This window comes from Furipterus horrens, unplaced genomic scaffold (genome assembly GCF_987537825.1).
Source record: "Furipterus horrens unplaced genomic scaffold, mFurHor1.1.pri manual_scaffold_11, whole genome shotgun sequence".
NCBI lineage: Eukaryota > Metazoa > Chordata > Mammalia > Chiroptera > Furipteridae > Furipterus > Furipterus horrens.
In genome coordinates, this window is record NW_028327181.1 from 49,247,957 (window position 1) to 49,269,477 (window position 21,521).

Here is a 21,521-nt window from a genome sequence, read left to right on the forward strand (position 1 = left end):
GCCCATTTCATAATGGGTGATTTATGAGTGCGCCTGCCCACACTGTGCTGAGTGTCTAGTTTTTGACCAAAACCAGCATGACCCCCATCCACCCCCCCCCCCACATTCACCCAATCTTTCCCAGAGTGACTTTATTTTGTTTGCCCGGATGAAGAAAGTCCTCAAAGGGAAACATTTTACTGGTATGAAAGGTGAAACAAAAAACAGCAGAAGTACTAGAAGGCATCAAAATGGATGAGTTCAAAGTTCAAAAACTGTTTTGAACAGTGGAAAAAAAGTCTTGATAAAAGTATTGCATCAAATGAAGAGTACTTTGAAGGTGACTGAAGTTTCAACATGTAAGACTAAATACACAATATTTTATAAATAAATTCCATTTTGGAGGTCCTCTCTTGCATATTTTTCAATATAGCGCATGCGGGTGGGAGGCCTGTGTGGTAGGTGACGTGAGCAGATGTGTCCCCGCGGCTTCGTTGACCATTACCTAATCACTGTGAGCTGAAAACCACCAGCAAATCCATGAGAATGTGGTATTTATATTCTTATAAGTACAAATTACAGCTTGGAAACCAGCCAGCAAATTCATTTCTGGGCAAGACAAACATAGGAGAAGATTGCGTTATGTGAATACATGTCTAAAGCATTACAATAAACATCAGTCACATTTGCATTCAATTATTAGCCTATTTATTCCAAATATGGTAGAACTGTGATTATGTGATAAACATAAAATGGGCAAATGGTTATTTATATTTTGTCTTCAGTTTTCCAATAGCAGTGTTTAAGTTGAGTGATTTTGTTGTTTTCTCTCATCAGCTGGTTGTCATTTTCTCTGAAAATCAGATTATAAATAACCAGTCTGGCAGGAAATGATGTTTCATGCTCTTAAGCTATTCTCTCCCATTTTATTTATATCAAAACTCGCATCTTTTCCCTTCTGTCATGAATGGACTGACCTAAGCAATGGCAAGATATGTTGGATTATAATTAGAGTAAAGAAATATTTATTAAAATTAATCACCAGAAGAAAGCAACAAAGTTTCTGTGACCCCAAAGTTCCAAGGGGCAGGCATGTGGCCAGGAAATCCCTAATACCAACACACAAGACCAGAGATTTGAGAATTGCACCTGTCCCACACTCACCTTCAGATAGGTTTTAAATTTTAATTATTTTAGCTGATAATAAATATATATTTGTTTTATAAATTAGAATATAAAAGTAAGCAAAAAATCACCAACTCAGAAGACATTTAAATAGAATCATGCTGATTTGTTTTTTTTCTTATTAGACCACGTTCACAGATAAACTTTTTTGTAGAAGTATGTCATTTCACTTTTAAATCAGTTTATCCTTCACTATATAACATGCATAGTCATAAAAAATTATGCACATAGAGTTTGAAAGTTTTTGGGTCTCTCATCCTAATCCAACTCCTTAGGTATACACCCTTTTTGAAACTGTTTTGATATTTTTAATAAACATTTTATGTTGGAATAACTTTGGATTTTCATAAAAGCTTCAGATAGCATGGTAAGTTCCCACATGCCCCTGAGCAACCCCTCGTTGTTCACACCTCACTTGACTGTGGTGCATTTCTCAGAGCCAAGAAATTGACATTGATATATTACACTTCACTAAATTCCAAACTTTATTTGGATTTCATCAGTTTTCCATTAAGGTCCTCTTTCTGTTCCAGGATCCAGTCCAAGACACCATGTCATTCCACATCAACACATGACTTTAAAAAAATAGTTTTGTAGTATTCCGTTGTGGAAACAATATCTTAATTAACAAACCTCAGATGGCAGATGTCTCCTTAGCTTTCAAAACTGAGATCCTAAACTATGCTACAGTGAACATCCTTGGTCTAAATACTCAGGCATGTCATTGATTGATCATTTTCTAAGCATAAATATCAGAAGTTGTCAAAGACATCTCACTAAAAATGTATCTAATGGCCCATCGTCCCCAGAAAGCGTTTGCGTGTTTGCTCCGCCATAACACATGCGTGCGCACAACTGCACGTTGCCCGCCCGGGGCTTTCTTACGTGGGGTGTCGGTGCTTTTTGTCTTTGACAGCCTGGTCAATGAAAAGCACTTGATTACAGGTGAGGCTGAACTTTCTTTTTTTCCCTATTCGTTGAATTTATTGGGGTGACACTGGTTAACAAAATCATACAGGTCTCAGGTGCACAATTGTACAACACATCGTGTACACTGTATTGTGTGTTCACCACCCCAAGTCAAGTCTCGGTCCATCACCGTTTATCCCCCTATACCCTCCTCACCTCCTCCCAGCCCCCTCCTCCCAGCAATCACCACAGTGTTGTCCATTTCATGAGTTTTTTTCTCTTTTTTTTGCTCAACCCTTCCACCACACCCCCACCCAGCCCTCCAACCTGCTCCCTCCTCCCCACCCCAGGTTGTACTTTCTTCATGTCTATTAACCACATATGTCTTTCTTCTTTTTAAAACATCCCATGTGTGACTATTACCGCATTAGGGTAAGGGGAGAAGAAGGGACAGGTCACTTTTTCCTAATTCATTTATTAAAGCATTTTCTTTATTGAGAAGAATTAACCCTTTAACCTGATATATCAAAGTGTTTTCTTAAGTTACTGTTCTCCTTATTTTGTCTATGGTTTTTTTTTTGATAAAAGGACATTTTTAAAATGTTAATGCAATCAACAATCATGTTTCCCATTATAATTTCTGCTGCAAGCCTTTTAGTCATAAAGCTTTCCCCATAACATAGTTCTATTACTATCTACCTGTATTGTCTTCTGATATTTTCATGTCTTTTTATTCCTTTCTATATTCAACCCACTTGTGGTTTATTTTGGTTTGAGATAGGGTCCTGACTTTGTTTTTCTAAATGGTTAGCCAGCTGTCGCAACATTATTTAATGAAAAACTAGTCTTTCCCCACTGATGTAAAAGTGCGTTTTAACACCTCATATTAAGGACTGGAAGGACTGAGAAGAAGTTTCCAACAAGAGAAACAGGAATTGACAAGAGCTGAAAATGCTTCCAATTCTGTTCCCATGACCACTTCCAGTTAAGCTGTCAGTCTTTGCTGAAAGACAAGACACATTTCCACTCCTGCCTGTCCAGGCTTCACATCTCTTGTTCTCTGCCTTCTTCCCAGGACTAGAGGGACCCGAGCCGCAGCAGCTGTTTGCAGCACTGCACATACCCTCTGGAATGTATTTCATTAAAAGCTTTCCTAAGCTTTATGATAAACTTGGGACTTTTGCTACCGATGTACAGTCTTGCATAGAGAAACTCTATTCTCCTAACTAAGAAATCCACAACAAATTACTAAGCACATGAGAGCTTACAAACTTAGTTGCAAATTCATTGATTTACTTGAAGAATTAAAATTTGTCTCTGATAATAGTTATCTAGAGACCAGGCATTGGACTCAATTTTTAAAATTTCACCTAGTTGTAAGGAGTGGGTCCGGTTATTGCCTCCCATTGTGTCCATTTCTACCTCTGCCACAGTCTGCGCTTTGTTCTGGACCCAAAGGCTGATACATTCCAATGATTACAATATGGGGTTCCTCATGTGGCCTCTGCTTCCTGGGCTGAAAGATTTTAGTAAGCAGCAGTGACAATTTCCTGACCACTGTGACTCATTTCACTTTTGAGCTATATTCATTTTAGTTTACGAAATGAAATCAATAAGGACTCCACGTCTTGAACTGGATTGTGGGCCTAATAAATTGCATTGCTAAGTCATTCCTTCAATTGTACAAAAATAATGTTGCCAGAATTTCACTGCGTTCGAAGGGTTTGTATCTGTTGTATTTCCTGTGGATTGTACCATCTACCATGAATGTTGGCTGCTGACACAGAGCCATTGTCTTTGTTCCTTCAGATCTCTCTGTGTTCCTTTCTGTTGGCTCACAGTGACAGGTTTAGTGTGATTCATCACCTTATTAATTTTTAGAAGATGTCAATTATAATATGACGCAGTTATCTTGTGCTCCAGGTGTTTAACTGGCCTCCCCTCCCCCACGTTATGAATCAGGAAACTGAAGTTGGTCAGTGTTAGCTACATGTCCAAGGGCACACGGCGGGTTAGTAGCAAATGTGATGGGACCCTCAGATCTCCTGACTCCCACACTTCGCTCTTCGTCCAACAGCTTGCTGCCTCCAGTTGTTTGACCAGTCCTGTTTTCTGATGATTTTTTTCTTTGCAGTCACAGGATGGCCTCAGGTTTCGTGTAACCAAACACAGCTTGAAAGTGCTCTTCCCTGTCGCATACAACAAAGTGCCTGTGAAAGACTTTATGGTAGAGAGATGTGTGCTCGACATCAGCCTTCTCATGTTTTCTCAGTATAGAGACGTACAATTTATAGTGTCGCACCAGAGCCTGAATAGTTTGTAAGTACATCTCCTAATTCCTTTTAATGATCATATGTCGCAAATGCCTTTTAGAGGCCTGCAAAACACAGTTCTTGCATATTTTGGTTGTCACTACATTAGATCGATGCACTCTACAAAATATGCTTTTAATTTTCTACATAAAAATACTATGTAAAAACTGCAGTTGGCTCACTTGGCTTACATTCCCAGCCCTTTCTTTCTCTGCATCATCTACTCTGGAGTCTGGAAAATTGAATACTTATTGCCCGGCTTTCCTTTGGTTGGCCATGTGAGATGTAAGCAAGTCAGTTGAAGGAGGTTTCTGGGAAACAGTCCTGATGAGAAGGGGGTCTAAATGCAGAATGTGAGCTCCCTTTCTCCTTTCATCTACCTGGAGTGTTGGAATAATGCTTGGAAGTGCAATAGCCATCTTGTAACCAAGAAACAACAGCATATTTGTTAGCTACTTGTATTCCTCATGCAAATGATGTCTTTGGGCCTAGTTCTCATAGTTCTCTTAATAATTTATAAGAATTATTTATATTTTAAAGACAACCACATTTCTGTACAGAATATTCCAAATGTATTCATATCTTGATTATATAGTGAGCTTATATTCTCTCCTACAGTTTTGCTTTAAAATTAATTACACAGCCCTGGCCAGGTGGCTCTGTTGGTTGAGGCATCATCATCCCATACATCAAAAGTTTGTGGGTTCAATCCCCAGTCAGGGCACATACTTACCTAGGTTAGAAGTTCAATCCCTGGACAGGACATGTACAGGAGGCAACTGATTGATGTTTCTCTCTCACATCCATGTCTTCTCTCTCTCTCTCTCTGTCTTTCTGTCTCTCTGTCTGTCTGTCTCTCTCTCTCTCTCATCAATAAAAATATCCTCAGACAAGAATTTTTTAAAAATCATACAATGAATTATATAATCTATTATACAATTAATTAATTATATGATTAATGATACAAATAATCTGAAATTTATTTTGGAGTGTTATATGTGCAGAGATATAATTCTGCTTTTTCTAGTTAGTTAACTAATTTTTCAAGATTTGTTGAAAATTTTCATGATTTTTTAAAGTGGTTTTTATCTGTTTGACTGTTTTGTCCATTCCTGTGACAATAGTTAACACTTTGAGATCTTACACTTTCATATTATTATAGTTTTAAAATCTACTTCCAGGAAGCTGGAGTAGACATATATTTTCCTGTTCCTCCTGCTAAGTACAACTACAATTCCTGGATATTCTATACAAAAGAAATAGAAGAAGGCTTTCAAAGGTGAAGAGGAGGTAGACTGGCTAGGGACCTCAAGATCCCAGGAACAACATAGCCATGATCCTCTGGATTTTCTTTCTCTATTTATATGTCCCAAACTTGGGACTGAAGAAATTCATAATGCAGAAACACTTAACCAGTGAAGCAAAAAATACCCCAACTAATGGCTCTTCTCTCCAGCCACGATCCAGGAAGAGCACAATCCTGCAAGATAAAAGACTTTCAGACCATGACGGTTCACACCAGCTGAACAGCACAGAAAGAACCTGGCAGCATCCAATAAAGACCAAGGAAAGAGCCCAGGCATCCATCATTGCCAGGTTATAACAAGATGCTCTAATGTCCCTGCCAGGTGGAGTCAGAGGAGGCTACTTAGAGAATCAGGATGTTCGTCATCATTCAGTGGTTAACAAGGCCAACCAGTCCCCTCCCCGTGATGAGAGAGGAGGCTACATGGGAAGCAATATGAGGTTTTGTACTTCCTTTTTATTAGAATTGTGTTAAGGAAAGTCTAACAGGAGCCTCAGCTCCCACCACTGCTCAGCAGGAATAAGGAGCCCTTCCCCTGGCCTCCGGCTGTCACTGAAGACTGGCTGAATGAAGAAGTTAGAGCTTCCAAACCCACCCATGTGACATAAATGAAGTGTCACCTCCTTCCCTCACCAGAGTGGTGTCAGAGAAGAATTTAAATAAGATGCAGTATTATATCATGATATCCAAAACGTCCTGGTTTCAATAAGAAATCACTTATCATACCAAGAACATTAAAAAGTTTAACAAAACAATAGAACACTTCAGCAAAGAAATATAAGGCACAAAGGAGAACCAAATGGAAACTTTATAACTAAAATATATAATGACCCAAACAAAAACTGAACAGATGGGATCAACAGAAGAACTGAGAAGCGAAAAAATCAGATAACTTAAAGATAAAACCATAGAAATTATCAGTCTGGCAACAGAGAGGAAATACAAACACACCAAATAGCCCAGCCTCAGGGACATGTAGGACTAGAACAATAGATGTAGTCCCAGAAGGAGATAAGAAAGAACATGGGAATGAAAAAGTACTTGAAAAAATAATGGCTAAATTGACCAAATTGGAAAAATAATGTATAGATGCAAGAAATACACTGCAAGACACATTATAAACTTCTAAAAAACAAAACAAAACAAAAAAATAATCCTTAAAAATACCCTGAGAAAAATGATGTAGTATTAGCAATAGAGGAAAAACAATTTGGATGACAGCAGACTTCTCATCAGAGGTCAAAAGAAAGTGACATAATATGTCTCCAGTGTTGGGAAAAAAAACTATCACCTCAGAATTCTATGTATATTAAGAGACATATTATCAAGGAATAAAGAAAAAATTAAGACATTATAACACAGAAGAGAACTAAGAGAATTTGTCACCAGCAGATTTACCCTCAAAGAATGGCTCAAAGAAGTTATCTAAACAGAAATGAAAGAATAAAAGAAGCACTCTGAAAACGTTGGAAAGGAAGAAAGAACACAGGAGCAGAAATGTAGGCAACTGCAAAACTTTTCCCTCTCTTAAGTTTTCTAAATTATATTTGACAGTTAAAGCAAAAAGCTATAATACTGTCTAATATGGCCCTCATTGTATGCAGTGGAAATATTCAAGACAATTATATTATAAATGTGGGAGGGGTAAGGTTTCTACACTTCTCTAGAATTGGGAAGGGCAATAATGTGTGCTCTGTAAGTTATGTCTATAAATAATGCAATACCTAAGGAACTACCATCAAGGATGTACAAAGAGATATATTTTAAAATACTATGGAAAAATTAAAATGAAATTCTAAAAATATTCAAGTACCCCATAGGAAGGCAGGAAAAAGAAAACAGAAAATTTTAACAAGAGAGAGATAGAAAACAAAGTGAAAATAAATTAGCAGACTTAATAGTTAAAATTATGTTAAATGTAAATGCTTTAAATACACAATCAAGAACAGTGCAGATTAAAAACAAAAGCATGATTTAGTGCTATGTTGTCTATAATAAACTCACTTCAAATCTGATGATATGTGCAGGTTGAAAGTAAAAGGATAAGAAAAACGATATCATGTAATATTAATCCAAAAAGCAGAGGCCATGTTAGTATCAAATAAAGTAGACTTCAGAGAAAAAAATGTACCAGGGACAGAGGGGAAAATTATATAAAACATATAATTTTATGATAAAATTATAATAATAATTATAAATGATAATGATAAAAGGTCAATCTGCCAAGAAGGTAGAGCAAGCCTAAATGTGTAAACACCAAACACCAGAAGTATAAAATACATGTAGCACAAAGTGAGAAATGAAAGGAGAGCAAAACAAATCCACAAGTGCAATTGGAGACTTTAACACCTTTCTCCCCAATATTATTAACAAGGATATGGAAGAACTGAACTACATCATCAAAGAGCAGAATCTAATTGAAACCTAACGACAGCAGAATATACTTCTTTCCACATGCCCAGAGAATGCATATTAAGATAGCCTATATCCTGGGCCATAAAGCAAATCTCAACACATTTCAAAGAACTGAAATTATTCAGAATCTGTTCTCCAACTATAATGCACTCAGATTAGAAATCAATAATAGAGAGAGTTTTTTAATCATAAATAGATGCTGGACTTTATCAAATGCTTTTACTGCATCTATTGATATGACCATGTGGTTTTATCCTTCGTTTTGTTTATGTGGTATACCATCTTTATTGATTTGTGAATGTTGTACCAGACTTGCATTCCTGGAATAAATCCCACATGATCGTGGTGTATGATCTTTTTCATGTATAGCTATTTTGGTTTGCTAACATTTTGTTGAGGATTTTAGCATTTATGTTCATCAGGGATATTGGCCTATAATTTTTTTTTATTGTCTTTATCTGGCTTTGGAATTATGATAATTCTAGCCTCATTGAATGAGCTTGGAAGTCTTTTCTTCTCTTGGATTCTTTGTAATAGTTTGAAAAGGAAAAGTATTACTTCTTGTCAAAATGCCTGGTAAAATTCACCTATGAAGCCATTCGGTCCAGCGTGTTTGTTTGTTGGCCGTTTCTGATCACTGCTTAACTAGACCACCTTCTTGTGCCGCACATAAGGATAAATTCAAAATGAATTAAAGACTTAAATGTTAGACCCCAAACCATACAAATCCTAGAAGAAAACATAGGCAGTAAATCTAGGACATTGCTTGTAGCAATAGTTTTTCTGATATATATACTTAGGCAAGGAAAACAAAAGAAAATAAATAAATAAATGAGACTACAGCAAACGAAAATTTTTTTGCACAGCAAAGGAAAACATCAACACAATAAAAAGACAACCCACTGAAAGGGAAAACATATTTGTTGATACATCTGATAAGGGGTTAATATACAAAATTTGTAAAGAATTTATAAAACTCAACACCAAAAAACCTCAAAAAATCCAATTAGAAAATAGGCAAAGGGCCTAAGTGAACACTTCTCCAAAGAGGACACACAGGTGGCCAATAGACATATGTAAAGATCCTTAATGTCACTAATCACCCAAGAAATGTAAATTAAAACCACAATGCAGTATCACCTTACACTAATCAGAATGGCCATCATCAATAAATCAACAAACAACAAGTGTTGGCAAGAATGTGGAGAAAGGGGAGTCCTTTTGCACTGTTGGTGGAAACACAGATTGGTGTGGCCACAGTGGAGAGCAGTATGGAGAGACCTCAAAAATTACATATAGAACTGCCTTTGACCCAGCGATCCCATTTCTGGGAATATAGTCAAAGAAAGCCCTAAACACTAATTTGAAGGAACATAATCACCCCTATGTTCACTGCAGCTTTATTTACAGTTGCCAAACTATGCAAGCAGCCCGGGCGTCCGTCAGGAGATGAGCGGCTAAAACGATGAGACATTTATGCAATAGAATACCACTCGGCCACAAAAAAGAAAATTCTACGCTTTGAGACAGCACGGATGGGCCTGGAGAACGTTATACTAAGTGAAATAAGCCAGTCAGAGAGAGACAACCGCCACATGATTTCACTTATATGTGGAACCTAATGGACAAACCGAACTAACAAGCAAAACAGAGACAGACTCATAGATGGCGAGCAGATGACAGCTGTGGTGCGGGTTGTTAGGGGGCGGAGGGATCGAGCAGAAAGGAAAAAGGACTCATGGACACGGACAGCAGTGTGGTGATTGCAGAGGGGTGGGAAGTATAAGGCGGATAAATGGTAATGGAAAAAATACAATAAAAATAAAATTAGCAAACCTCTAGGAAGGCTGAAAAAGAAAAAAGAGAGAAGGCACAAGTCACTGACATCAGGACTGAAACAGGAGTTATTCCTACAGACACTGCAGACATGGGAAGGATAATAACAGAGCACTGTGAACAACTCTGCACAGGAAGTTGACAGTATAAGTGAAGTGCACCATTTCCTTGAAAAATATTATACAAACCACCACAACTCATTCAGTATGACATAGGTGATGTGCATATCCTTGTAACTATTAGGGAAATTGAATTTGTACCTAAAAAACCTCCTGAAAAAAAAAATGACCTGACATAGATGCTTCATTGGAGAATTTCATCTATCAAACATTTAAAAAAGAATCAGCACTGAATTCTACCCAATCCTTTCCAGAAAAATAGAAGAGAAGGAAACCCTTCCCGATTCATTTTACCCTGATACCAAAAACAATTTAAAACAAAAACAAAAAAACTATAGACCAACATTCCTCATGACTATAGGTGTAATACCGTTAACAAAATATTAGCAAATAGAATTTGGCCATATATAAAAAGAGCTATGTGCCATGACCAAGTGGCGTTTGTTCCAGGGGTACAAGGCTGATTCAACACTCAAAAGTCAGTCAATGTAACCATCATATAGAAAGGCTAAAGAAGCAACACGATCATATCAAAGGACACGGTGAAAACATCTGACAACTCCACACCCCTTTATGACAAAAATTCTCAGGAAACTTAGAGTGGAACTGCCTCAATGTGATAAAGAAAATCTACAAAAAACCTACAGCTAACATCAAATATGATGGCTTAATGCTGACTATTTCCCTCTAAGACTGGCATAAGGCATGGACATCTGCTCTCACCACTGCTACTGAACGCAGTTAAAAAAAAGAAAAAAAAGGAAATTCTAACTAATCAAATAAGTCAAGCAAATAAAATAAAAGGCGTACAAATTGGAAGGGAAGAAATAAGGTGTTTCCTATTTGTAAATGTATATGAAATTTCAAGGAATTTACAAAAAACACCTCTTAAAACTGAGCTGAGCAAGGTTATATGATACAAGATCAATATTTAGGGTAAGCAAACATAGGTTTACAGTTGTGAGTATGAGAAAACTTATTCTTGTATTATTATTTATTAATTATTGTATTATTTATTTGTATTAGAACTGTAAACTTACCTTTTCCCAACTTGCATACACATGCAATACACAAGCATATAGAAACTGAAATTTAAAATAGAACTTATAATAATAACTCAAAAAATACTTAGAGGTAAATCTAGCAGCAGATGTATAGGACTTATATACTGGAAACAACAAAGTGCTGGTGGAATAAAGTTTAAAAGATCCAAAGAAATGGAAGGATATTCTGTGTTCCCAGATCAGAAGACTTGAATAGTAAATATGTCAATTCCCCCAAATTTATATGTCTTAATGTAATTTTATGAAAATATCAGCAAAACTTTTGAAGACATAAAAAATTATTGTATAACTTAAATGTAAAGGTAAAAATAAAAAAACCCAGAGCACTAACACATTTCTGAAGAAGAATAAATGACGGCACAGTCACCTGATCCAATTCCAAGATTTCTCAAGTAGCGAAAGCAATCAGGATTGTGTTTTACCGGCAGAAGAACAGATGCATACCATGGAACAGAACAGAGAATCCAGAAATAGCCCCACACAAGTATTCACTGATTTTAACAAAGAGGCAGGAGCAATTCAATGAAGAAAGTGAAGTTTCTTTTCCACCAAATAGCAAGTGGTTATGCATAGTCCAAAGGAAAACAAATTTAAAAACCTAAACTACATACTTAAACAAAAACAAAACTCATAATAAATTATGAATCTACATGTAAAATGTAAAATGTAAAACTAAAAAACTTTTACAAGGTATCATAGGAGAAAATATTTGGGATCTAGGGCTTGGTAGGAGTTGTGAGACATGACACCAAATTCACAACTGTAAATGGAAATATTGATGAATTAGATGTCATCAAAATTAAAAACTTTTGCTCTGCAAAAGACCCATTTTGGAGGACAAAAAGACAAGCTACAGATGAGGAGAAAATGTTTTTCCACATATTAAGCAAAGAATTTGTATCTAGAATATATAATGAATTTTCAAAACTCAACAGAAAAAAGAACTAAAAATAAGTCAATTAGAAACTGAACAAAGGCATGCAAAACATTTCAGCAAACTGAATATACGTGTGACCGGTAAGCACAGGACAGTGTCTTCAACAGCACCGGCCATGGGAGAATTGCAGGTTAAGACCAAGAGGAGATATCGCTATGGACCTATTATAACAGCTAAAATTTTAAAATAGTGGCAACACCAAATGCTGGCGGGAATGTAAAATGGCACAGCCATTCTAAAAAACAGTTTGAAAATAGTTAGGCAGTTTCTTAAATATCTGAACATTCCACTACTGAACCACCAGCAATTGCATATTTGGCATTTGTCCCAGAGAAATAAAAATCTATGTTTACACACACACACACACATATTCACACAGGACAACCTGTACACAGTTATTTATAGCTGCTTTATTTGTAATCATCAAAACCTGGAAACAACCAAATCTCCTTCACTAGGTGAACAGTTAAACAAACTCTAATACATCCATAGCAGGGGCTACTTCGCAGTAAAAAAAAGGATAAACCATTGTAATGTGCAACAACTTGGATGGATTTCAAGGGCCAACCTCAAAAGGTCACATAATCTATGATTTAATTTTCATAACATTCCCCCAAATGACAAAATTCTAGAGATGTTAAACAGATTAGTGGTCACCAGAATTAGAGGCAGAGGAGAGGAGAGGGGGGTGGGTGTGGTTTAAAGGGGCAAACACGAGGGAGATCTTTGTTATCCTAAGAAAGTTCTGTGTCTAGACAGCTGAGGTGGTTAAATCTGCATGTGGTAAAATGATATAGAAGCACACACATCTATGGTACCATGTCAACTTCCTGGTTTGGGCTCTAGGGAAAATTGGGTGAATGCTGCATGTGACTTCTCTGTGCTATGTCTTGAACTTTCTGTAAATGGATTATTATTTCAAAAGAAAAAGTTTACAAAATAAAGTGAAAAAATCATTGCAGCTTTATTTTAATTTCTGGAGATCAAGCACCCCATTATTTATTTATTTAAAAAAAATAGATTCTTTTATATTGTTGGTACAATTAACAAATAAGGAAACAGCAGGACTAGTACTGGTCCCAGTCAGGATATTCTTTTGTGTTGATCATCCTCCCTTGAATGGACTTGGCTGGCATTTAATGTGATAGTAGTGACTCTATTTGGACAATGGTTTGATTCTACCGAGATGCAATCTTGGAAACTTTCTTAAACTGTGTGTTTCAGTTTTCTCATCTATCCGGATGAGCACCACTTCTTTATAACTTCATACGTTGGACTTCCATTTATTTTCTGGAACTTCTGGTTATTTCTGGTTTTGCGGTAGTTGTATTTCTTCTTAGTTGTGGAGGGAGACACAGCATGTCTGTCTATGCCTCCATCTTGGCCAGAAGTCCCGCACCCCATTATTAATGTTATTATTTTTAGATAACATTTTCAAGATTGTATTTCTTCGAAATGAACATTGGAATTACTTTGTCAAGTTTCAGAAACAATAGCAGATTTCACTGGCTATGTATTACAATTACAGACTATTTGCAGGGAAAATGGAAAACTCCCCTAACGCTACCCACCAGGTGGAAAAGGATAGATATCTCTGTTAGACTTTCACAGTCAAACAACAAACATCTAGTCTGTTCAGCCATTTAAATTTTGGAGCTTTTTTTTTCTTGTATGCTTCAATAGCTATCCTATACCAATTAATAGAGCTTATAATAAAATTTTAAACTTGATATTCTAGCTCCTTTATTCTTCATCTTTTGGGCACAATCAATGCTTTCTTGAATTTGAGAAAATCAGATGTTTGTCCATTTTTTTCTTATATTATAGTCCATCTTCGTTTACATTTCTTGCTATCTTCATAGGCCCCAGTTGACTATTTTTTGTCTTTGAATGAGAGAGTTTTATCTACAGGTTGCATTTGTATAATTGGGTAGGTTCCTTTCTGATTCCTCCTGTATGTTAAATGGATTCTTTTTGAATTTTGCAATCAAATAGCCCAAGGTGGTGTGGAGGGAACTTTATGTCCAGAAATGCGATCTTCCCCATCTCTTTTCTGCTGCGTGAAGCAGGCATGTCATCTGCCCCATCTCGTCACTGCACCAGTGATAAGCCCAGGCCCCTCCTGATATGTCAGCCCTCGTGTCTGGACAAGCCCACCACTCCTGCTGGCTCTCTGCTTGGTGGCATGGACTCCAGGGACTCAGACTTCAATTTTCTCTACTCTTGCAGCCATTGGCACTTGCCATCTGTGTCCTGGCAGACTTGGTGCCACCATTTGCCTCTGTCGACCACTCAGTCCCTCTCGAAATACTTTCTTCTCTTGGTTTCTGCACTTACCCTCCTCTGACTTTCCTTCTGTCTTCGTGGCAATTTTCCTGGTGCCAGGTGCTGGCTCTTTTTCCTCTACCTGCCCAATACTTGTTGTCTTCCTCAGGAATCCATCTCAGGTGTCCCTTTTATTCACACATTCTCTCACATAGTGGGACCAGCGGTCACCATTTGTCTGGGCCTGAGGAGGTTCCCAAGGCATTGCGCTTTCACTGCTAACATTGAAGTGAAAAATATGTGAGGAGTCGCTTACTCTACTCTGCGATCTTCTCTGTTCCTTTGGCTTCAGGTACCATCTAGATGGCAATGACATCCCTGTTTGGATGTTTCCTCCCTCTGCAACATGTATCGCCTATGCCCCTATCATCACAGGGGAATGGTCCTTGGCATTTCCATCTCCCTCAACTCCCACACCCCCTTCTTCGTGGCTCGTCCATCTTGTTACTTACATCACTGCATCTCTTCCACTGGTGTGGTCATCCCCAAGATGTTTACAATAATCTGGGTCTGCTTGGTCCAGACAGATGGTAGGATGGTGCCTCTCAGCCCCTTCAAGTTGGGCATGTCCTTTGGCCAATTACATCTCAACAGAAATCGCCCAGGGCATTGCTGTGTGAAGAGCAGGTGAGTGGTCTGCCCTGCTTCCTTCTCCCTGTGATGGCAAAGAACAGCTGTCTGTGGGGGTGACCTTGTCAGTCTGCCTCCCTGAGCAAGGAGGAGGTGAAGCAGAGTCCCCAGGCAATCCAGGTGCAGCCCGAATGAGAGGAACATAATTTTTTATTTTTAAGCCACTGAGATTTGGTTGGGTTTTCTTTTGTTGTTGTTGTTACTGGAAGACAACTTAGCCCATGCTGACAAGTACATTTGGTCTCCTCAACTTTCAGATTTGGCTGCGCAGATAATTTTCCACACAATAACTGGAATCATCATTTACAATACATTAAATGCACTGGTCAACCCCTTTTCAAAGATTTCCTATCAACAGAGGGAGTAATGACATCCTTACCATGGGCTACCATGCCTTATCTAACTCTCCAGCTGTTCTTCTCTTCTCTCTCTCTCTCTCTTCTCTTTTCTTTCTTTTCTCCTCTCTCTCTCTCTCTCTCTCTCTCTCTCTCTCCCTCTCTCTCTCTCTCTCTCTCTCTCTCTCTCTCTCTCTCTCTCTCTCTCTCTCTCTCTCTCCCTCTCTCTCTCTCCCTCTCTGTCTCTCTCTGTCTCTCTCTGTCTCTCTCCCTCCCTCCCTCTCTCTCTCTCTCTCTCTCTCTCTCTCTCTCTCTCTCTCTCTCTCTCTCTCTCTCTCTCTGTTTCAGACATACTGGGCTCCTTGTGGACACCAAAATACAACATGTATCTTTCACTTCGGTGACTTCACACACAACTTGACCAACCACATCATGTGCCTAAAGAATTATTAACGTTTTGTCAAATTATCTCATGAAAGGCACTTCCTCTAGGAAGATTTTTTTTTGACCCTCAAATTAAATTTGGGCACTCTGGTCTTTTTGCATAGTAAAACCCAGAGCACTAACAATTAATTTCTCAGAATTTCTCCCTCTACTATAAGCCCCGTGAGGTCAAGGGCTCTGCATGTCTTAGCTCTCTATCTCTGGTACTGGATATAGTACTTGGCACATTAAATCTCATTATATTTATTAAGTGAATTGAATGAATTAATAACAAAAAGTCCCTTTAGAGTGTCTGTTAACTAAAGTGTCTGTTATGGCGATGACACTTCCTTCCAAGGTTATGTTGCTTGGCATGTCCCCATTCTGTGCTCAGCTGCCCTCTGCTGCTGCCACTCCCACCTACAACGCCACTCGTCCCTCCCCTGCCACACACACTTCTTCTTCTACCTTCTCTGCTCGCTTGCCTTGCTCTTTACCTGAGTAGTTCCTATTGATCTTTCATGTTTCAACTTAAATATCACTTCCTTAGAGAAGATTTCTCTCCCTCTGTAGACCACATCTTCTAGCATGACCCTGACACATTTCATTGCAGTCCTTCTGAGTCATTTGGTTTGGGTTATCACCTGCTACAGCCAAGACCACGTTCACTTCTACTGTTACTGCTGACAGCCATGGACGGAGCACCATGGACTAGGCATTCTGCAGGTCATGGTTCACATGGATTGCCTGCTTACAGCCTCAGAATAATCCTGAGAGAAGAGGATGGATAACTTATGAAAGCTGGACAACTAACTAATAAATCCCTGATTTGGAAATTAAATTTGCATTTTTACTTCAGGGACTGTATTTCTTGAACCACTGTACTTTATTTGGTTTATATTTCTTGACCTAATTCAAGATCTTTTTCCTTTAATAAATTAGTTTATTTCATTTATATTTATTGATATATTATCTATGTTTAGCTTTGTTTCTGTACTTCTTTTTAGTTTCTCTATATTTTAAAAATTATTTTAGTTTTCTATAAGTTTATTTTGTATTATGTTTTCTGTTTCATTTACACATTTCCTTAAAAATGTTTATTGAGCATTTACTATATACCAAGTACAATTTTAAATGCTGGAGATACAGTAGTGAGCCAAACAGAGTTCCTGCCCCCACAGAACTGAGGCAGAATTGTGAGAAGCCAGGAGAATTCCTTGGCAAGTGGAACGGGGAAACTGAGAAAGATGGCTGGTTCAAGCTGGCCTCATCCGGCACCCTGACTCACCAGCCCCCTTCTTCCTCACACCTCCACTCCCTTAAGCATTAAACCCTTAGGACAGTGAGGTTCTGATCAGCACCAGATAATCTCAGGAACAAAGCCTTAGGCCTACGGACCAGAGAAAAAGAGTTTTGGTCAAACTAGAGATAACATCTAGGCCTCAGCTGTGTTTCCTCTCCAGGCCCAGAAGAGCAGCAAAACCAGGAGCAGTGGCACGTGCCTGGCATCACGACTAGATGCAGTGCCCAGTGACCCCCCTACCCTAGCACTGACCAATCAGTAGAGACCCTGACCCTGACCCTGTATGCTCATTTTGATGAATCAGCATATTAAAGGACACACCTAGAAAGCTGAAGAATATTCCATTGAGATCCTCCCCTGAGACCTCCCCTAAAATTTCTGCCTGTAGAAATGTATACGCATGACTCAGTTGGAGGGTTGGCTCATAACCAAAAGGTTGCATGTTTGATTCCCAGTCAGGGCACATATCTGGGTTGTGGGTTCCATCCCAGGTCTGGGTGTGTGCAATCCCCAGTTTGGGTGTGTATGAGAGGCAACCGATCAGTGTTTCTCTCTCTCTTCCTCTCTCCCCTCCTCTCTCTCTAAAAGCAATGGGAAAAACAAAATTTTTTTTAAACCCCTTAAGGCGAAGGACAAAGTTGGAGCTGCTCTCTAGATCATGCTGACGCCTTCTTCCTTGAGGCACATGCCTTTGCTTTCTTTCTGCTAAGCTGTGAGGGTGCCCACAACCGTGGTAACCGAGGAACCCTTAGGCAGCAGCAGCTTGTGCTGGGGTGACCCCCTGAGCCTGTGCCAAGGGCCCTCCTTTTGCCTCTGTAACTAGTTTCCTGAGTCCACACTGCCCGGCTGGCTGACTTCTGCCTCTGTGACTCTTTATAAGGGGTAAGGCAGTTCTCTGGGCAGCCTGCTCAACTCTTCTCTTCAAGCGTACTTTTGCGTTGTATGCTAAAATAACTTCCCCTGGTGACAGTGCCTGGCTCTGAATGCTTTCTTTGCCAGACTCAAGAATGAAGAGCTGACATTCACCACTAATGAAACTAACGTCCGGTTAGGAGACAGATAGTAACAGTAATAACAATAATGATAACAGCAGCAGGTGAGCAGGCAGTAGGCGGTGGCGGTGCTGTGGTGGGAAGGGAGCGTTGGGAATGAGGAGGAGGAGGAATGATGCTTTGTTACGGGGAGATCACTCAGACAGAGCCTTACTCGTAAGATACCACTTCATTAAAAGTGCTTCCTTTTCCTCCTTCTTTTGCACTCTGTTTGTTTTGTCATATATGTTTTTCATTTGACTGATATGAATGCTTATAGTCACTTAACCATATGAAAAAATTTTTAACTTTTTAATCACTTGTAGGCAATAGCTATTGAATCTCTCTATGAAAAGTGAGAAAACCAAAGAAATAACACTTTCTTAAGCTTCTATCCTGCTCCCCTCTAGTTGATTTTGTTAGTTACAGAGTTACACTGTAAGGTGGGTCCTCGTGACTTACGGAAGTGCTGATGTACAAGAAAGCCTGCTGTGAGGCATCTCCTCACACCCGCACCCATACCGAGAAGCCCTCTGCAGCCATTCCAGTCCCTGCTGTAACTGACACACATACAGTAAGTCCTCCTCTTGGTATTCCCTCCAACTAGCACATCTCATTATGCTGTCTGCTTTTTCAACATTAATAAAAATCTGTAGTTTTTTCCGTGGCAGTAATTTTCAAAGTTTTTGTTTAAGATGATTTAATGAACACTTTCCATCTTTTTATCATGTCTTCTCCATTTATCTCCCAGAAATCTCAATCTAGTTATTAAATACTTTTTTTTTCTAGAGGGTTTATGGAGTCTGTGTTTATTTTGTTCTTGCATATTTGAACATGTCTGTCTTGATATAAAGCACTTGGTTTTGTTTCTTATATCTGAGTTGCAGACATACGTTGCTTTAGAGAATTTTGAACCCAGGCGGATTTTTTCCCACTGCTTTATGTAGCTTAAAATTTGTGTTTTATTTGTTTACTTATTTTAGGGGAGGGCTGGAGACAGGGATAGAGGAAGAGTTGGGTGTTGTAGGCTGCCATTTATAATCATTGAGGCCCAACAAATTTAATGGAAACTTTTGGTTGATAATTCTGCACTAATTTTGGGGAGCACAGTATGCCCTTCCAATCATAAGACATATACTTTTGTTCTACAAAGCATTCTTCTCTTATATATTCAGCTATTTTATATCTGCTTTGTTTGTTCCATTTCCCCTGGGGGCTCCCTGGGGACACGCAAGTTCATCCACTACACCCCATTTTCTCTGTAGCTCTTTCACTCCTTCTCACATGGTTTGTTCATTTCTTCTTTTCTAAGCCTGTCCTTCATGTCTTTCTCAGCAATAGTTATTTTAATTTTTGCCGATTCCAGTGTGCTTTAGGTTTTGAAATTTTTTTTTTCTTTCACATTTTTCCTGGAGCTATTTCAGCTCACATCGCTTCTTTCTGTTGCCTTATCATGTCTTCTTTGACCCCAATATCTCTTCTTTGAGCTCTGAGTATCACAGAGACCATTAAACATCCTTTGACTCTGTGAATAAATGTTTGTTTGTACTGGTGTTCTGCTTTGCAAAGTAATTATTCTGATATATATTCCCCATGTGGCTTTTGCTTGCTATGTTTCTTTTTTCCTTCTATCTGGATATATCCATGCCTATTTTGGGGGCTGGTTCTTTTATGATTATTTATTGTCTATAAGTGGGTACAGTTTTTTGGTGGGGGGTCAAACATTGATTAAACATTAGATGAGGAGCACATTACACAGGGCCCGAGGGACTTTTCCTCTACCTCTGGCATGGGTTTCTGCTAAGAGCTCATTTTCCTCCTCCCACCAATAATGACTACATATTTCACCTGTGTGTGCATGTGTGTGCATGTGCTTACTTTGGGAGGGGATTTTCATTTCAGTAGATTATGATTGCTATCTCTCTGCCTTGCTATACAGACCACTGATTTCCCACAAAGGTAATGTGTCTGTAATATACATTCCAGCCCCAGCTACCCTGATAGTCTCTGCCATGGATCGGGACTTGGGGATGTTCCCACTGTCCAAGCATTCCCACGTACTGAGATGCTCCAACAGGGGCTATTGGCTGGTCTTTTTAAAGCAATGGAAATACACTTGCATTTTCTTTGTGCCAGGCAAGGAAGTATGTTCACTCTAGACTTCGGCCACCAATTCAACCCATTTTTCCTGTTCAGCGGTTCTATTTCATAACTTGTGGTTTGTGGTCACAGATGCTTCCCAGTTTCATTGAAGATGGTGCTTTCTCCTCTCTGTGTTTTTGGGTTTTTTTTCCCCATTCTTCTTATGGCTTTCTATTGATTTTAGGAAGTGGGACAGAAATGCTTTTACTTTATGAAGACTGGAAAATCCCAATATACTTCTCCCCCACTATACTTTATTTATTTATTTATTTAATTTATTTTCTGCTAGCTAGAACTAGAAATATGCGGGTATGGACTTTCATCTGCACTTTTGTTTCCTCCCTATGTATTCTTTCAATCTACTAATGTTGAACTTATGCCATTCCTTCACTTAAAAATTTTTTTATTAAGCCCCTACTTCGCATCAAAGCACTGACCTAATGGTCTGTAATCCTTGTGCTCATAAAATATACAGTCCAGAGGGAAGTAAACATCAAATAACCAATAAAAAGTTCCTGTGCAAATTAACATAAAATTAGAAATTGTAAGGAGTAATCTCAATGTAGTGTTTTTCTATAGAAACTCCTGTGATAATGGAAATGTTTAATGTAGTAGTCACTAGCTACGTGTGGTTATTAAGCATTTTAATGTGGTCATGTGCTGAGTAACTGAATTTAGAATTTTATTTAAATTTACTCCGCATGCAGTCAGTGGCTGCTTATTGGACAGTGCACATCTAGAGGGGAGAACATAATGATATGATATAGAAGGACAGGGAGGCAGTTTAGTCAGGCAAAGAATGGGAAGAAAAGACATCTAAAACTGAGGGAAAAGAAAAGGCATAGATCTGAAGGGAGAAAATACATGACATGTTCAAGGAACTGAAAGGAGGTCATGAATGGAGGGAAAAAGCAACATAAAATACAATTTATCACCCAAAGACAGGGTTCATCCTTCAGCAATATTAACTTTCTGCTGGGTTACCAGAGTTTGGGGTACCCTAAATCAGCATGAATTCATACTGCCAACATTTGTTTAAACTGTTGCTATATGGTCTATACACATGTAAAATAGTTACCTATATAATAACGGTATTCCCCCTACACCATGCAATAAGCTGCTGGGAAACAATGCACCTTTATGTTGTATTAGAAAGTAAAAACTTAAATAAGAGAGCAAGTAAGAAAGAAAGGAAGAGGCTGACAAGTCATCAGTGAACTTCAGAAGGAAATGAAGATTTGGATTCAGGTATTCCTTTTGCCATTTTTAC